The sequence below is a fragment of the Cetorhinus maximus genome, chromosome 28 (assembly GCF_964194155.1).
Source record: "Cetorhinus maximus chromosome 28, sCetMax3.hap1.1, whole genome shotgun sequence".
Lineage (NCBI taxonomy): Eukaryota > Metazoa > Chordata > Chondrichthyes > Lamniformes > Cetorhinidae > Cetorhinus > Cetorhinus maximus.
Genome location: NC_135906.1, coordinates 7,676,210 through 7,691,368, shown reverse-complemented (window position 1 = coordinate 7,691,368; position 15,159 = coordinate 7,676,210). Strand labels below are relative to the sequence as shown.

General features: G+C 55.5%; 1 protein-coding gene across 3 annotated transcripts in view; it reads left to right on the top strand.

Annotated features, from left to right (window-relative positions):
* The first annotated feature begins 9,870 nt into the window (after positions 1 to 9,870).
* Positions 9,871 to 15,159, top strand: part of cyp4f3 (cytochrome P450, family 4, subfamily F, polypeptide 3) — a 66,881-nt gene continuing 61,592 nt past the window's right edge. For 2 of the 3 annotated variants that reach the window (XM_078531141.1, XM_078531140.1), the window contains exon 1: positions 9,871 to 9,975. The gene's annotated coding sequence lies outside the window, so the exon portion shown is untranslated. The remainder of the gene's footprint in view (positions 9,976 to 15,159) is intronic. The other variant, XM_078531138.1, reaches the window with a different exon arrangement.

Below are 15,159 nucleotides of genomic sequence, written 5' to 3'. Positions count from 1 at the left end.
CAAACGTGGTGCATTTTTGTAAACCTCTCCAGTCTTGTTATTACCTTCCAAACATCACCTCTCCACCCTCCCCCAGCTCTCCAACATCCCCCAGATCTCTAACCTTCCCCAGCTCTCCAACCTTCCCCAGCTCTCCAACCTTCCCCAACTCTCCAACCTCCCCCAGCTCTCAAACATCCGCCAGCTCTCCACCCTCCCCCAGCTCTACAACCTTCAGCAGCTCTCCAACATCCCCCAGCTCTACAACCTTCCCCAGCTCTCCAACATCCCCCAGCTCCCCAACCTTCCCCAGCACTCCAACCTTCCCCAGCTCTCCAACCTTCCCCAGCTCTCCGACCTTCCCCAGCTCTTCGACCACCCCCAACTCTCCGGCCTCCCCCAGCTCTTCAACCTTCCCCAACTCTCCAAATTTCCCCAACTCTCCAGCCTTCCCGAGCTCTCCAAACTTCCCCAACTCTCCAAACTCCCCCAGCTCTCCAACCTTCCCCAACTCTCCAACCTCCCCCAGCTCTCCGACTTTCCCCAACTCTCCAACCTTCCCCAGCTCTCCAACATTCTCCAGCTCTCCAACATTCCCCAGCTCTCCAAGCTCCCCCAGCTCTCCAAAGTTCCTCAGCGCTCCAACCTCCCCCAGCTCTCCGACCTCCCCCAACTCTCCAACCTCCCCCAGCTCTCCGACCTCCCCCAGCTCTGCAACCTCCTTCAACTCTCCAATCTTTCCAAACTCTCCAACCTTCCCCAAATCTTCAACCTTCCCCAACTCTCCAACCTCCCCCAACTCTCCAACCTTCCCCAACCCTCCAAACTTCCCCAACTCTCAAAACTTCCCCAGCTCTCCAACCTTCCTCCGCTCTCCAACCTTCCCCAGGATCCCAACCTTCCCCAGAACGCCAAACTTCCCCAGCTCTCCAACCATCCCCAGCTCACCAACCTCCCCCAGCTCCCCAACCTCCCCCAGCTCCCCAACCTTCCCCAGGTCTCCATCCTCCCCCAGCTCTCCAACATTCCCCAGATCTCCAAACTCCCCCAACTCTCCAGCCTTTCCCAACTCTCCAAAATTCCCCAGCTCTCCAACCTTCCCCAGCTCTTCAACCTCCCCCAGCTCTTCAAACTCCCCCAGCTCTCCAAACTTCCCCAACTCTCCAACCTCCCCCAGCTCTCCAACCTCCCCCAGCTCTCCAACCTCCCCCAACTCTCCAACCTTCCCCAGCTATCCAACCTTCCCCAACTCTCTAAACTTCCCCAGCTCACCAACCTCCACCAGCTCCCCAACCTTCCCCTGGTCACAACCTTTCACAACTCTCCAACCTTCCCTAGATCTCCAACCTTCCCCAGATATCCAACCTTCCCCAGCTCTCCAACCTCCCCCAACTCTCCAACCTCCCCCAGCTCTCCAACCTTCCCCAACTCTCCAAGCTTCCCCTGATTTCCAACCTTCCCCAGCTCACCAACCTCCCCCAGTTCTCCATCCTCCCCCAGCTCTCCAACCTTCCCCAACTCTCCAACCTCCCCCAGCTCTCCAACCTCCCCCATCTCTGCAACCTACCCCAACTCTCCAAACTTCCCCAACTCTCCAACCTTCCCCAACTCTCCAACCTCCACCAGCTCTCCAACCTTCCCCAGGTCTCCAACCTTCCCCAACTCTCCAACCTTCCCCAGATCTCCAACCTTCCCCAAATCCCCAACCTTCCCCAGGTCTCCAACTTTCCCGAGCTCACCAACCTCCCCCAGCTCCCCAACCTTGCCCAGCTCTCCAATCTTCCCCAACACTCCAACCTTCCCCAGCTCTCCAACCTTCCCCAGCTCTCCAACATTCCCCAGCTCTCCAACCTTCCCCAGCTCTCCAACCTCCCCCAACTCTCCAACCATCCCCAACTCTGCAACCATTACCAACTCTTCAACCTTCCCCAACTCTCCAACCTCCCCCAGCTCTCCACACTTACGCAACTTTCCAACCTCTCCCAACTCTCCAACCACCCCCAAATCTCCAACCTCCCCCAGCTCTCCACACGTACGCAACTCTCCAACCTCCCCCAGCTCTCCAACCTCCCCCAACTCTCCAACATCCCCCAGCTCTCCAACCTTCCCCAACTCTCCAAGCTTCCCCTGATTTCCAACCTTCCCCAGCTCACCAACCTCCCCCAGCTCTCCATCCTCCCCCAGCTCTCCAACCTTCCCCAACTCTCCAACCTCCCCCAGCTCTCCAACCTCCCCCATCTCTGCAACCTACCCCAACTCTCCAAACTTCCCCAACTCTCCAAGCTTCCCCAACTCTCCAACCTCCACCAGCTCTCCAACCTTCTCCAGGTCTCCAACCTTCCCCAACTCTCCTACCTTCCCCAGATCTCCAACCTTCCCCAAATCCCCAACCTTCCCCAGGTCTCCAACCTTCAACAACTCTCCAACCTTCCCCAGATCTCCAACTTTCCCCAGCTCTCCAACCTTCCCCAGATCTCCAACATTCCCCAGGTCTCCAACCATCCCCAACTCTCCAAACTTCCCCAGGTCACCAACCTTCCGCAACTCTCCAACATTCCCAAGATCTACAACCTTCCCCAGCTCTCCTACCTCCCCCAGCTCTCCAACCTTCCCCAACTCTCCAACCTTTCCCAGCTCTCCAAACTTCCCCAACTCTCCAACCTTCCCCAGCTCTCCAACCTCCCCCAGCTCACCAACCTCCCCCAGCTCCCCAACCTCCCCCAGCTCCCCAACCTTCCCCAGGTCTCCATCCTCCCCCAGCTCTCCAACCTTCCCCAGATCTCCAAACTCCCCCAACTCTCCAGCCTTTCCCAACTCTCCAACATTCCCCAGCTCTCCAACCTTCCCCAGCTCTTCAACCTCCCCCAGCTCTTCAACCTCCCACAGCTCTCCAACCTTGCCCAACTCTCCAACCTCCCCCAGCTCTCCAACCTCCCCCAACTCACCAAACTTACCCAATGCTCCAAACTTTCACAGCTCTCCATCCTTCCCCAGCTCACCAACCTCCCCCAGCTCCCCAACCTACTCCAGCTCTCCAACCTCCCCCAGCTCTCAAACCTTCTCCAGGTCTCCAACCTTCCCCAACTCTCCAAACTTCCCCAGTTCTCCAACCTTCCCCAGCTGTCCAACCTTCCCCAGATCTCCAACCTTCCCCAGGTATCCAACATTCCACAGCTCACCAACCTCCCCCAGATCTCCAACCTTCCCCAGATCTCCAAACTTCCCCACCTCTCCAACCTTCCCCAGATTTCCAACCTTCCCCAGATCTCCAACCTTCCCCAGGTCTCCAACCTTCCCCAACTCTCCAACCTTCCCCAGGTCTCCAACCTTCCCCAACTCTCCAACCTTCCCCAGATCTCCAACCTTCCCCCAGATCTCCAACCTTCCCCAGCTCTCCAACCTTCCCCAGATCTCCAACCTTCCCCAGCTCTCCAACCTTCCCCGGCTCTCCAACCTCCCCCAACTCTCCAACCTTCCCCAACTCTCCTACCTTACCCAGCTCTCCAACCTTCCCCAGGTCTCCAACCTTCCCCAACTCTGCAACCTTCCCCAGAACTCCAACCTTCCCCAGCTCTCCAACCTTCCCCAGCTCTCCAACCTTCCCCAACTCTCCAACCTTCCCCAGCTCACCAACCTCCCCCAGCTCCCCAACCTTCCCCTGGTCTCAACCTTTCACAACTCTCCAACCTTCCCCAGATCTCCAACCTTCCCCAGCGCTCCAACCTCCTCCAACTCTCCAACCTTCCCCAACTCTCCAACCTTCCCCAGGTCTCCAACCTTCCCCAGCTCTCCAACCTTCCCCAGATCTCCAACATTCCCCAGATCTCCAACCTTCTCCAGGGTTCCAACCTTCCCCAACTCTCCAACCTTCCCCAGATCTCCAACCTTCCCCAGATCTCCAAACTTCCCCAGCTCCCCAACCTTCCCCAGATCTCCAACCTTCCCCCAGGTCTCCAACCTTCCCCAACTCTCCAACGTTTCCCAGATCTCCTACCTCCCCCAGCTCTCCAACCTCCCCCTGCTCTCCAACCTTCCCCAACTCTCCATCCTTCCCCAGATCTCCAAACTTCCCCAGATCTCCAAACTTCCCCAGGTATCCAACCTTCCCCAACTCTCCAACCTTCCCCAACTCTTCAATCTTCCCCAACTCTCCAACCTCCCCCAACTCTCCAACCTCCCCCAGATCTCCAACCTTCCCCAGGTCTCCACCCTTCCCCAACTCTCCAACCTTCCCCAGAACTCCAACCTTCCCCAGCTCTCCAACCTTCCCCAGCTCTCCAACCTTCCCCAACTCTCCAACCTTCCCCAGCTCACCAACCTCGCCCAGCTCCCCAACCTTCCCCTGGACTCCAAAATTTCAGAACACTCCAACCTTCCCTAGATCTCCAACCTTCCCCAGATCTCCAACCTTCCACAGCTCTCCAACCTCCCCCAACTCTCCAACATTCCCCAACTCTCCAACCTTCCCAAGGTGTCCAACCTTCCCCAGCTCTCCAACCTTCCCCAGATCTCCAACATTCCCCAGATCTCCAACCTTCTCCAGGTCTCCAACCTTCCCCAACTCTCCAACCTTCCCCAGATCTCCAACCTTCCCCAGATCTCCAACCTTCCCCAGCTCTCCAACCTTCCCCAGATCTCCAACCTTCCCCAGGTCTCTAACCTTCCCCAACTCTCCAACCTTCCCCAGATCTCCAACTTCCCCCAGCTCTCCAACCTCCCCCTGCTCTCCAACCTTCCCCAGGTCTCCAACCTTCCCCAACTCTCCAACCTTCCCCAACTCTCCAACCTCCCTCAGCTCTCCAACCTTCCCCAGCTCTCCAACCTCCCCCAACTCTCCAACCTTCCCCAACTCTCCAATCTTCCACAACTCTCCAACCTCCCCCAGCTCTCCAACCTTCCCCAGGTCTCCAACCTTCCCCAACTCTGCAACCTTCCCCAGAACTCCAACCTTCCCCAGCTCTCCAACCTTCCCCAGCTCTCCAACCTTCCCCAACTCTCCAACCTTCCCCAGCTCACCAACCTCCCCCAGCTCCCCAACCTTCCCCTGGTCTCAACCATTCACAACTCTCCAACCTTCCCTAGATCTCCAACCTTCCCCAGATCTCCAACCTTCCCCAGCTCTCCAACCTCCCCCAACTCTCCAACCTTCCCCAACTCTCCAACCTTCCCCAGATCTCCAACCTTCCCCAGCTCTCCAACCTTCCCCAGATCTCCAACATTCCCCTGATCTCCAACCTTCTCCAGGGTTCCAACCTTCCCGAACTCTCCAACCTTCCCCAGATCTCCAACCTTCCCCAGATCTCCAAACTTCCCCAACTCTCCAACGTTTCCCAGATCTCCTACCTCCCCCAGATCTCCAACCTCCCCCTGCTCTCCAACCTTCCCCAACTCTCCATCCTTCCCCAGATCTCCAAACTTCCCCAGATCTCTAACCTTCCCCAGGTCTCCAACCTTCCCCAACTCTCCAATCTTCCCCAACTCTCCAACCTCCCCCAACTCTCCAACCTCCCCCAGCTCTCCAACCTTCCCCAGGTCTCCACCGTTCCCCAACTCTCCAACCTTCCCCAGAACTCCAACCTTCCCCAGCTCTCCAACCTTCCCCAGATCTCCAACCTTCCCCAGCTGTCCAACCTCCCCCAACTCTCCAACCTTCCCCAACTCTCCAACCTTCCCAAGGTGTCCAACCTTCCCCAGCTCTCCAACCTTCCCCAGATCTCCAACGTTCCCCAGATCTCCAACCTTCTCCAGGTCTCCAACCCTCCCCAACTCTCCAACCTTCCCCAGATCTCCAACCTTCCCCAGCTCTCCAACCTTCCCCAGATCTCCAACCTTCCCCAGGTCTCTAACCTTCCCCAACTCTCCAACCTTCCCCAGATCTCCAACCTCCCCCAGCTCTCCAACCTCCCCCTGCTCTCCAACATTCCCCAGGTCTCCAACCTTCCCGAACTCTCCAACCTTCCCCAACTCTCCAACCTCCCTCAGCTCTCCAACCTTCCCCAGCTCTCCAACTTCCCCCAGCTTTCCTACCTTCCCCAACTTTCCAACCTCCCCCAGCTCTCCAAACTCCCCCAGCTCTCCAACCTCCCCCAGCTCTCCAACCTTCTCCACGTCTCCAACCTTCCCCAACTCTCCAACCTTCCCCAGCTCTCCAACCTCCCCCAGCTCTCCAACCTCCCCCAGCTCTCCTACCTTCCCCAACTCTCCAACCTCCCCCAGCTCTCCAACCTCCCCCTGCTCTCCAACATTCCCCAGGTCTCCAACCTTCCCGAACTCTCCAACCTTCCCCAACTCTCCAACCTCCCTCAGCTCTCCAACCTTCCCCAGCTCTCCAACTTCCCCCAGCTTTCCTACCTTCCCCAACTTTCCAACCTCCCCCAGCTCTCCAAACTCCCCCAGCTCTCCAACCTCCCCCAGCTCTCCAACCTTCTCCACGTCTCCAACCTTCCCCAACTCTCCAACCTTCCCCAGCTCTCCAACCTCCCCCAGCTCTCCAACCTCCCCCAGCTCTCCTACCTTCCCCAACTCTCCAACCTCCCCCAGCTCTACAAACTCCCCCAGCTCTCCAACCTCCCCCAGCTCTCCAACCTTCTCCACGTCTCCAACCTTCCCCAACTCTCCAACCTTCCCCAGATCTCCAACCTTCCCCAGATCTCCAACCTTCCCCAGATCTCCAACCTTCCCCAGATCTCCATCCTTCCCCAGGTCTCTAACCTTCCCCAACTCTCCAACCTTCCCCAACTCTCCAACCTCCCTCAGCTCTCCAACCTTCCCCAGCTCTCCAACTTCCCCCAGCTCTCCTACCTTCCCCAACTGTCCACCCTCCCCCAGCTCTCCAAACTCCCCCAGCTCTCCAAACTCCCCCAGCTCTCCAACCTCCCCCAGCTCTCCAACCTTCTCCACGTCTCCAACCTTCCCCAACTCTCCAACCTTCCCCAGCTCTCCAACCTCCCCCAGCTCTCCAACCTCCCCCAGCTCTCCTACCTTCCCCAACTCTCCAACCTCCCCCAGCTCTCCAACCTCCCCCAGCTCTCCAACCTCCCCCAGCTCTCCAACCTTCTCCACGTCTCCAACCTTCCCCAACTCTCCAACCTTCCCCAGCTCTCCAACTTTCCCTAACTCTCCAACCTTCCCCAGCTCTCCAACCTACGTCGGCTCTCCAACCTCCCCCAGCTCTCTAACCTTCCCCAGCTCTCCAACCTTCCCCAGCTCTCCAACCTTCCCCAACTCTCCAACCTTCCCCAGCTTTCCAACCTACGCCGGCTCTCCAACCTTTCCCAGCTCTCCAACCTCCCCCAGCTCTCCGTCCTCCCCCAGCTCCCCGGCTTCCCCCAGCTCCCCCACCTTTCCCAGCTCCCCCACCTTTCCCAGCTCTGTACTCCAGCACGCTTGCTTCAGTCTTTCAACTCTGAACTTCCTCTGCTCCGGTGATTTCGTTACACATCCGATCGTCACAATCAGCCCACACAGTTCCAAACTTTCCCCAAAGTCTGGACCTTGTTTACTGCTCTCCTTATTTTAATTAACTCCCTCCTCTTCAACCATATCTTTGGACTCTCTCCCCAATTGAGCTGGGACTTTGCAATCCTTCAATCAGCCATGCCTTTCCTCACCTTCTCTCAGCTCGATTCATCCCCCCATCTTCTTCTCAGATGCTTCCTCCTCCTCTCTCCTTGGTGTAGTATCGGCCAAAATACTTTGAATTCTGTCCCTCGCCCTTTGCACCCCCATTCCCCACCTTTACGGCTTAAGAGCTCTTTGATCAAGCTTTTTATCACCCCTCTTAGTGTTCCCTTTTGGCTCCATGTTCATTTTTTGCCCGGTTGAAATTCTGTGAAGCATCTTAGGATCTTGAGGGTGCTACATAAAGGCATCGCTGTTGTAATAATGCAAAGTCTCCTTGGGATGTTTGCTGTGTCCAAAGTGTTACATGAGAGTGCTGTACACTTTTAAAGAACAAAGATGTTATTGGCCAGGGTAAGACAAACACTTGCTGCATTCCTGCTCTCACTGCATAAGGAAGGTTGCAATATAAACATGGGCTGTTTTATTTCAGTTGGGCTAACACCTCCACATAAAGTATAGGCAGCAGGGCCTCTTTAACATTTCTCGTCAGCAGGTCATTCATAGACTATTTGCTCAAATCAGTCATGATGATGGGGGACACCAGCACCTGGAAGTTCCCCTCCGAGCCTCTCACCATCCTGACTTGGAAATATATCACCGTTCCTTCACTGTGGCTGGGTCAAAGTCCCACATCCCATGCAAGCATTAGAAAAGTACGCAGAGCTGACTCAAACAAAGGGAGGATTGTGAATCTAATATTTCTGATTCCAATGTTTTGAGGAAAGATAGAGATGGAAACTAGGACAGGTGAAGCAGCAATGTTACCACATTGGGAAGGGCATGAAAGCCATTCTAAGGGTGTTTGTGTCTTCCAATTCCTTGTGCAATGCCTCATGGTGATGGGAGTTGCAGCTTCATTCCACTTGACTGCTGATGACCAATTCTGGGATGGATTTGTTTAAGATGTTGTTTTAAAATCGCCTTGAATACTTCCTTTAGTACCGGGGGATTGAGGCCTAGCTTCATGGGTTTCTGGCAAGTCTTTTAAAGATGCCATGCTGCCTCGCCTCATCACACCCCCTCCCCAAATCTTGCCACCCTAGGCGACCACCCAGTTCTCATGGTGCTTGTGCTGGCCTTGATCCCAGATCTGTGCCTGACTCTCCCTGCCCCTATCCCAGGTCTCACTCTCTCTGTCTCTATCTCTCTCCATGTATCTCTCCCTATCCCCCCTCTCTCTCTACATCCCTACTTTCTCACCCCCTCCCGATCTATCCCACTCTCTCTCCCTCCCCTATCCCTCGCTCTCTTCTCTCCCCTCCCTCTATCCGTCTCTCTCCCTCCTCCATATCTCCATCCCTCTCTATCTCTCTTCATTTTTTTAAATTCGTTCACGGGATGAGGGCAGTGCTGGTTGGGCCAGCATTTATTGCCCATCCTGATTGCCCTTGTTTAGAGGACATTTAAGAATCAATCACATTGCTGTGGGTCTGGAGTCACATGTAGGCCAGACCAGGTAAGGACGGCAGATTTCCTTCCCTAAAGGGCATTAGTGAAGCAGATGGGTTTTTAACAACAATCAGTAATGGTTTCATGGTCACCATTAGACTTATAATTCCAGATTTTTATTGAATTCAAATTCCACCCGGGTCCCCAGAGCATTACCCTGGGTCTCTGGGTTACTAGTCCAGCGACAATACCACGACGCCACCTAATCTCCTCTGCCTCTCACCCTACCGCTCTCAATCTCCCTTCCTCTCACCCTATCCCTTTCTATCTCTCTCCCTATCTATTTCTCTCTGTCCCCATCCCTCCCCTCTCTCTATCACTCCCTATCCCTCTCTCCCTATCCCCCTCTCTCTCCTTATCCCCATCTCTCTCCCCCTCATCCCTATTCCCCTCTCTGTCTCTCTCCATAATCTATCTATCTCTCTCTCTCTCTCTCTCTCCCTCTCCCTCTATCCCTCTCCATCTCTCCCTCCCTCAAACTCAGGTTGAGTAAACACCAGCTGGTGACAGAACCTTCCTTTATCCTATTGGACAGCAGAGCAGTCAATCTCCAGCCAATGGCTGGTCTAAAGAGAAGCTAGAGGGCGGGGCATCATGTGTCTCCTTACTTAATTACCACGGACCCAGCTGGGGAACAGCTGGAGCAGGATCCGGGTTCGAGTCCCAGAGTAGGAGCAGATCCCGGAGCGGATCCCGGAGCAGGAGCAGATCCCGGAGTAGGAGCAGATCCCGGAGCAGATCCCGGAGTAGGAGCAGATCCCGGAGCAGATCCCGGAGCAGATCCCGGGGCGGATCCCGGAGCAGGAGCAGATCCCGGAGCAGGAGCAGGTCCCGGAGCAGATCCCGGGGCGGATCCCGGAGCAGGAGCAGATCCCGGAGCAGGAGCAGGTCCCGGAGCGGATCCCGGAGCGGATCCCGGAGCGGGTACAGGTACAGGTACAGATCCCGGTGCCAATCCGGATCCCGTTACAGGTTCTGTTCAGTTTAAAGTGACCCTGTCACTGAAGCTGCTGAAGTGACCGAGTGTCCGCATCCCTCTGCTGGAATCTGTCTCTGACCCTCACTCACCCTCACACCCTCACTCCCACTCACCCTCACTCATCCTCACACCCTCACTCACCCCCACTCACCCTCACTCACCCTCACACCCTCACTCACCCTCACACCCTCACCCCCACTCACCCTCACTCACCCTCACTCACCCTCACACCCTCACTCACCCTCACACCCTCACTCACCCCCACTCACCCTCACTCACCCACTCACCCTCACACCCTCACCCCCACTCACCCTCACTCACCCTCACTCACCCTCACACCCTCACTCACCCTCACACCCTCACCCCCACTCACCCTCACTCACCCTCACACCCTCACTCACCCTCACACCCTCACTCCCACTCACCCTCACTCATCCTCACTCACCCTCACTCCCACTCACCCTCACTCACCCTCACACCCTCACTCCCACTCACTCATCCTCACTCACCCTCACACCCTCACTCCCACTCACCCTCATTCACCCTCACTCACCCTCACACCCTCACTCCCACTCACCCTCACTCATCCTCACTCACCCTCACACCCTCACACCCTCACACCCTCACTCCCACTCACCCTCACACCCTCACTCACCCCCACTCACCCTCACTCACCCTCACACCCTCACTCACCCTCACTCACCCTCACCCTCACTCAGCCTCACTCACCCCCACTCACCCTCACTCACCCTCACTCACCCTCACTCACCCTCACACCCTCACTCACCCTCACTCACCCTCACACCCTCACTCACCCTCACTCACCCTCACTCACCCTCACACCCTCACTCACCCTCACACCCTCACTCACCCTCACACCCTCACTCACCCTCACTCACCCTCACACCCTCACACCCTCACTCACCCTCACTCATCCTCACTCACCCCCACTCACCCCCACTCACCCTCACTCACCCTCACTCACCCTCACACCCTCACACCCTCACTCACCCTCACACCCTCACTCACCCTCACTCACCCTCACACCCTCACACCCTCACTCCCTCACTCACCCTCACTCACCCTCACTCACCCTCACTCACCCCCAGTCACCCTCACTCACCCTCAATCACCCTCACTCACCCCCACTCACCCTCACTCACCCTCACACCCTCACTCCCTCACTCACCCTCACTCACCCTCACTCACCCTCACTCACCCCCACTCACCCCCACTCACCCTCACTCACCCTCACTCACCCTCACTCATCCTCACTCACCCTCACTCACCCCCACTCTGTCTCTGACCCTCACTCACCCTCACTCACCCTCACTCATCCTCACACCCTCACTCACCCCCACTCTGTCTCTGACCCTCACTCATCCTCACTCATCCTCACTCTGTCTATGACCTTCACTCACCCTCACTCATCCTCACACCCTCACTCATCCTCACTCTGTCTCTGACCCTCACACTCTCACTCATCCTCACACCCTCACTCACCCTCACTCATCCTCACACCCTCACTCGCCCTCACTCATCCTCACACCCTCACTCACCCTCACTCGTCCTCACACCCTCACTCACCCTCACTCATCCTCACACCATCACTCACCCTCACTCATCCTCACACCCTCACTCATCCTCACACCCTCACTCTGTCTCTGATCCTCACACCCTCACTCATCCTCACACCCTCACTCTGTCTCTGACCCTCACACCCTCACTCATCCTCACACCCTCACTCTGTCTCTGACCCTCTCACCCTCACTCATCCTCATTGACCCTCACACCCTCACTCTGTCTCTGACCCTCATTCATCCTCACTCATCCTCATTGACCCTCACTCACCCTCTCACCCTCACACCCTCATTCATCCTCACCCTCACACCCTCATTCACCCTCACTCTGTCTCTGACCCTCATTCATCCTCACTCATCCTTATTGACCCTCACTCACCTTCATTCATCCTCACCCTCACACCCTCATTCACCCTCATTCACCCTCACTCACCCTCACTCTGCCACTGATCCCACTCACCCCTATTCTGTCTCTGACCATCACTCTGTCACTTACCCCCATTACCTCACTCTGTCGCTGACCCTCATTCTGTCACTCACCCTCACTCTCTCACTGACCCCCACTACCTCACTCTGTCGCTGACCCTCACTCTGTCACTCACCCTCACTCTCTCACTTACCCCCACTACCTCACTCTGTTGCTGACCCTCACTCTGTCACTCACCCTCACTCGGTCACTTACCTCCATTACCTCACTCTGTCGCTGACCCTCACTCTGTCACTCACCCTCACTCGGTCACTGACCCCCACTGATAAGAACATAAGAAATAGGATCTGGAGTGGGCCATTCGGCCCCTCAAATCTGCTCCGCCATTCAATAAGATCATGGCTGATCATCTTGTTTCGATTTCCACATTCCCATCTAACCCTGATAACCTTTGATTCCCTTCCCTAACAAGAATCTATCTACCTCTGCCTTGAAAAATATTCAGTGACTTCAACTCCACCGCCTTCTGAGACAGAGAGTTCCAAAGTCGCACAACCCTCTGAGAGAAAAGGTTTCTCCTCATCTCTGTCCTAAAAGGGTGACCCCTAATTTTAAAACAGTGCCCCCTAGTTCTGGACTCACCCACGAGAGGAAACATCCTTTCCACGTCCACCTTGTCAAGGCCATTCAGGATCTTGTATACTTCAGTCAAATCACCCCTCACTCTTCTAAACTCCAGTGGAAACAAGCCCAGTCTGTCCAACCTTTCCTCATAAAACAGCCCACTCATTCCAGGAATCAATCTAGTAAACCTCCTGTCAACCGCCTCCAACGCATTTACATCCTTCCTTAAATAAGGAGACCAAAACTGCTCACAGTATTCGAGGTGCGGTCTCACCAAAGCCCTGTATAACTGAAGCATAACAACCTTACTTTTATGTTCAATCCCTCTTGTAATAAAGGATAGCATTCCATTAGCCGCCTTAATTACTTGCTGTACCTGCATATTAACTTTTTGTGACTCATGTACTAGAACATCAAGATCCCTCTGCACCTCCGAATTCTGCAGTCATTCTTTGTTTAAGTAATATTCTGCTTTTTTATTCTTCCTGCCAAAGTGAACAGCTTCACATTTTCCAACATTAAACTTCATTTGCCAGATCTTTGCCCACTCACTCAACCTATCTATATCCATCTGCAACCTCCTCATCTCCTCTTCACAACATACTTTCCTACCTATCTTTGTGTCATCTGCAAATTTAGCCACAATGCCTTCACTCCCCTCATCTAAGTCATTCATATAAATTGTAAAAAGTTGAGGCTCCAGTACAGACCCCTGTGGGACTCCACTCATCACATCCTGCCAATCCGAAAAGTATCTGAGTATTTTGCATGCTCTCTGCTTTCTGTCAGCCAGTCGATCTTCTATCCACGCTAATATGTTACCCTCTACACCATGCGCTTTTATTTTCTGTAATAACCTTTGATGTGGCACCTTATTAAAAGCCTTCTGCCACTGACCCTCACTTTGTCTCTGACCCTCACTCACCCTCATTCACCCCCACTGACCCTCAATCTGTCTCTGACCCTCACTCTGTCACTGACCACCCACTCACCCTCACCCTGTCACTGACCCCCACTCTGTCACTGACCCCCACTCACCTTCACTCACCCTCACTGACACTGACCCTGTCACTGACCCTCACTCACCCTCACTCTGTCATTAACCCTCTCTCCATCACTGACCCTCACTCTGTTTTGGGATATGTCTCTGTAACTCGGGGTCTCTTTGCTAACATCTGTCTCTGCAGCTGCACTGGGAGCTGTCCCTGTCCTGGGAAGATGGCATCCGTCTCTAACCCTTTTGCAACCAACCCCTGTGTGATCCTGCCTACTCCTGCCAAAAGCCTGAGGCCCAGGCCAATATAAGCGGCAGTGGCAGCACCGATATGAAGTTAGCTGAGTGACTGGAAGCAGAGAGTAGTGGTGAAGGTTGTATTTTTAGATGGATGGGATATATGCAGTGGGGTTCCCCAGGAGTCAGTACTAGAACCACAGTGATGGAGTGAGGGTCAGTGACAGAGTGAGGGTGAGTGAGGGTCAGTGACAGAGTGAGGGTGAGTGAGGGCCAGTGACAGAGTGAGGGTCAGTGACAGAGTGAGGGTGAGTGGGGGTCAGTGACAGAGTGAGGGGCAGTGACAGAGTGAGGGTGAGTGAGGGTCAGTGACAGAGTGAGGGTGAGTGAGGGTCAGTGACAGAGTGAGGGTGAGTGGGGGTCAGTGACAGAGTGAGGGTGAGTGGGGGTCAGTGACAGAGTGAGGGTCAGTGACAGAGTGAGGGTGAGTGGGGGTCAGTGACAGAGTGAGGGGCAGTGACAGAGTCAGGGTGAGTGAGGGTCAGTGACAGAGTGAGGGTGAGTGGGGGTCAGTGACAGAGTGAGGGTCAGTGACAGAGTGAGGGTGAGTGGGGGTCAGTGACAGAGTGAGGGTGAGTGGGGGTCAGTGACAGAGTGAGGGTCAGTGACAGAGTGAGACTGAGTGCAGGGTCAGTGACAGAGTGAGGGTGAGTGAGGGTCAGTGACAGAGTGAGAGTGAGTGAGGGTCAGTGACAGAGTGAGACTGAGTGCAGGGTCAGTGACAGAGTGAGGGTGAGTGAGGGTCAGTGACAGAGTGAGGGTGAGTGGGGGTCAGTGACAGAGTGAGGGTCAGTGACAGAGTGAGGGTGAGTGGGGGTCAGTGGCAGAGTGAGGGTCAGTGACAGAGTGAGGGTGAGTGGGGGTCAGTGACAGAGTGAGGGTCAGTGACAGAGTGAGACTGAGTGCAGGGTCAGTGACAGAGTGAGGGTGAGTGAGGGTCAGTGACAGAGTGAGGGTGAGTGAGGGTCAGTGACAGAGTGAGACTGAGTGCAGGGTCAGTGACAGAGTGAGGGTGAGTGAGGGTCAGTGACAGAGTGAGGGTGAGTGGGGGTCAGTGACAGAGTGAGGGTCAGTGACAGAGTGAGGGTGAGTGGGGGTCAGTGACAGAGTGAGGGTCAGTGACAGAGTGAGGGTGAGTGGGGGTCAGTGGCAGAGTGAGGGTCAGTGACAGAGTGAGGGTGAGTGGGGGTCAGTGACAGAGTGAGGG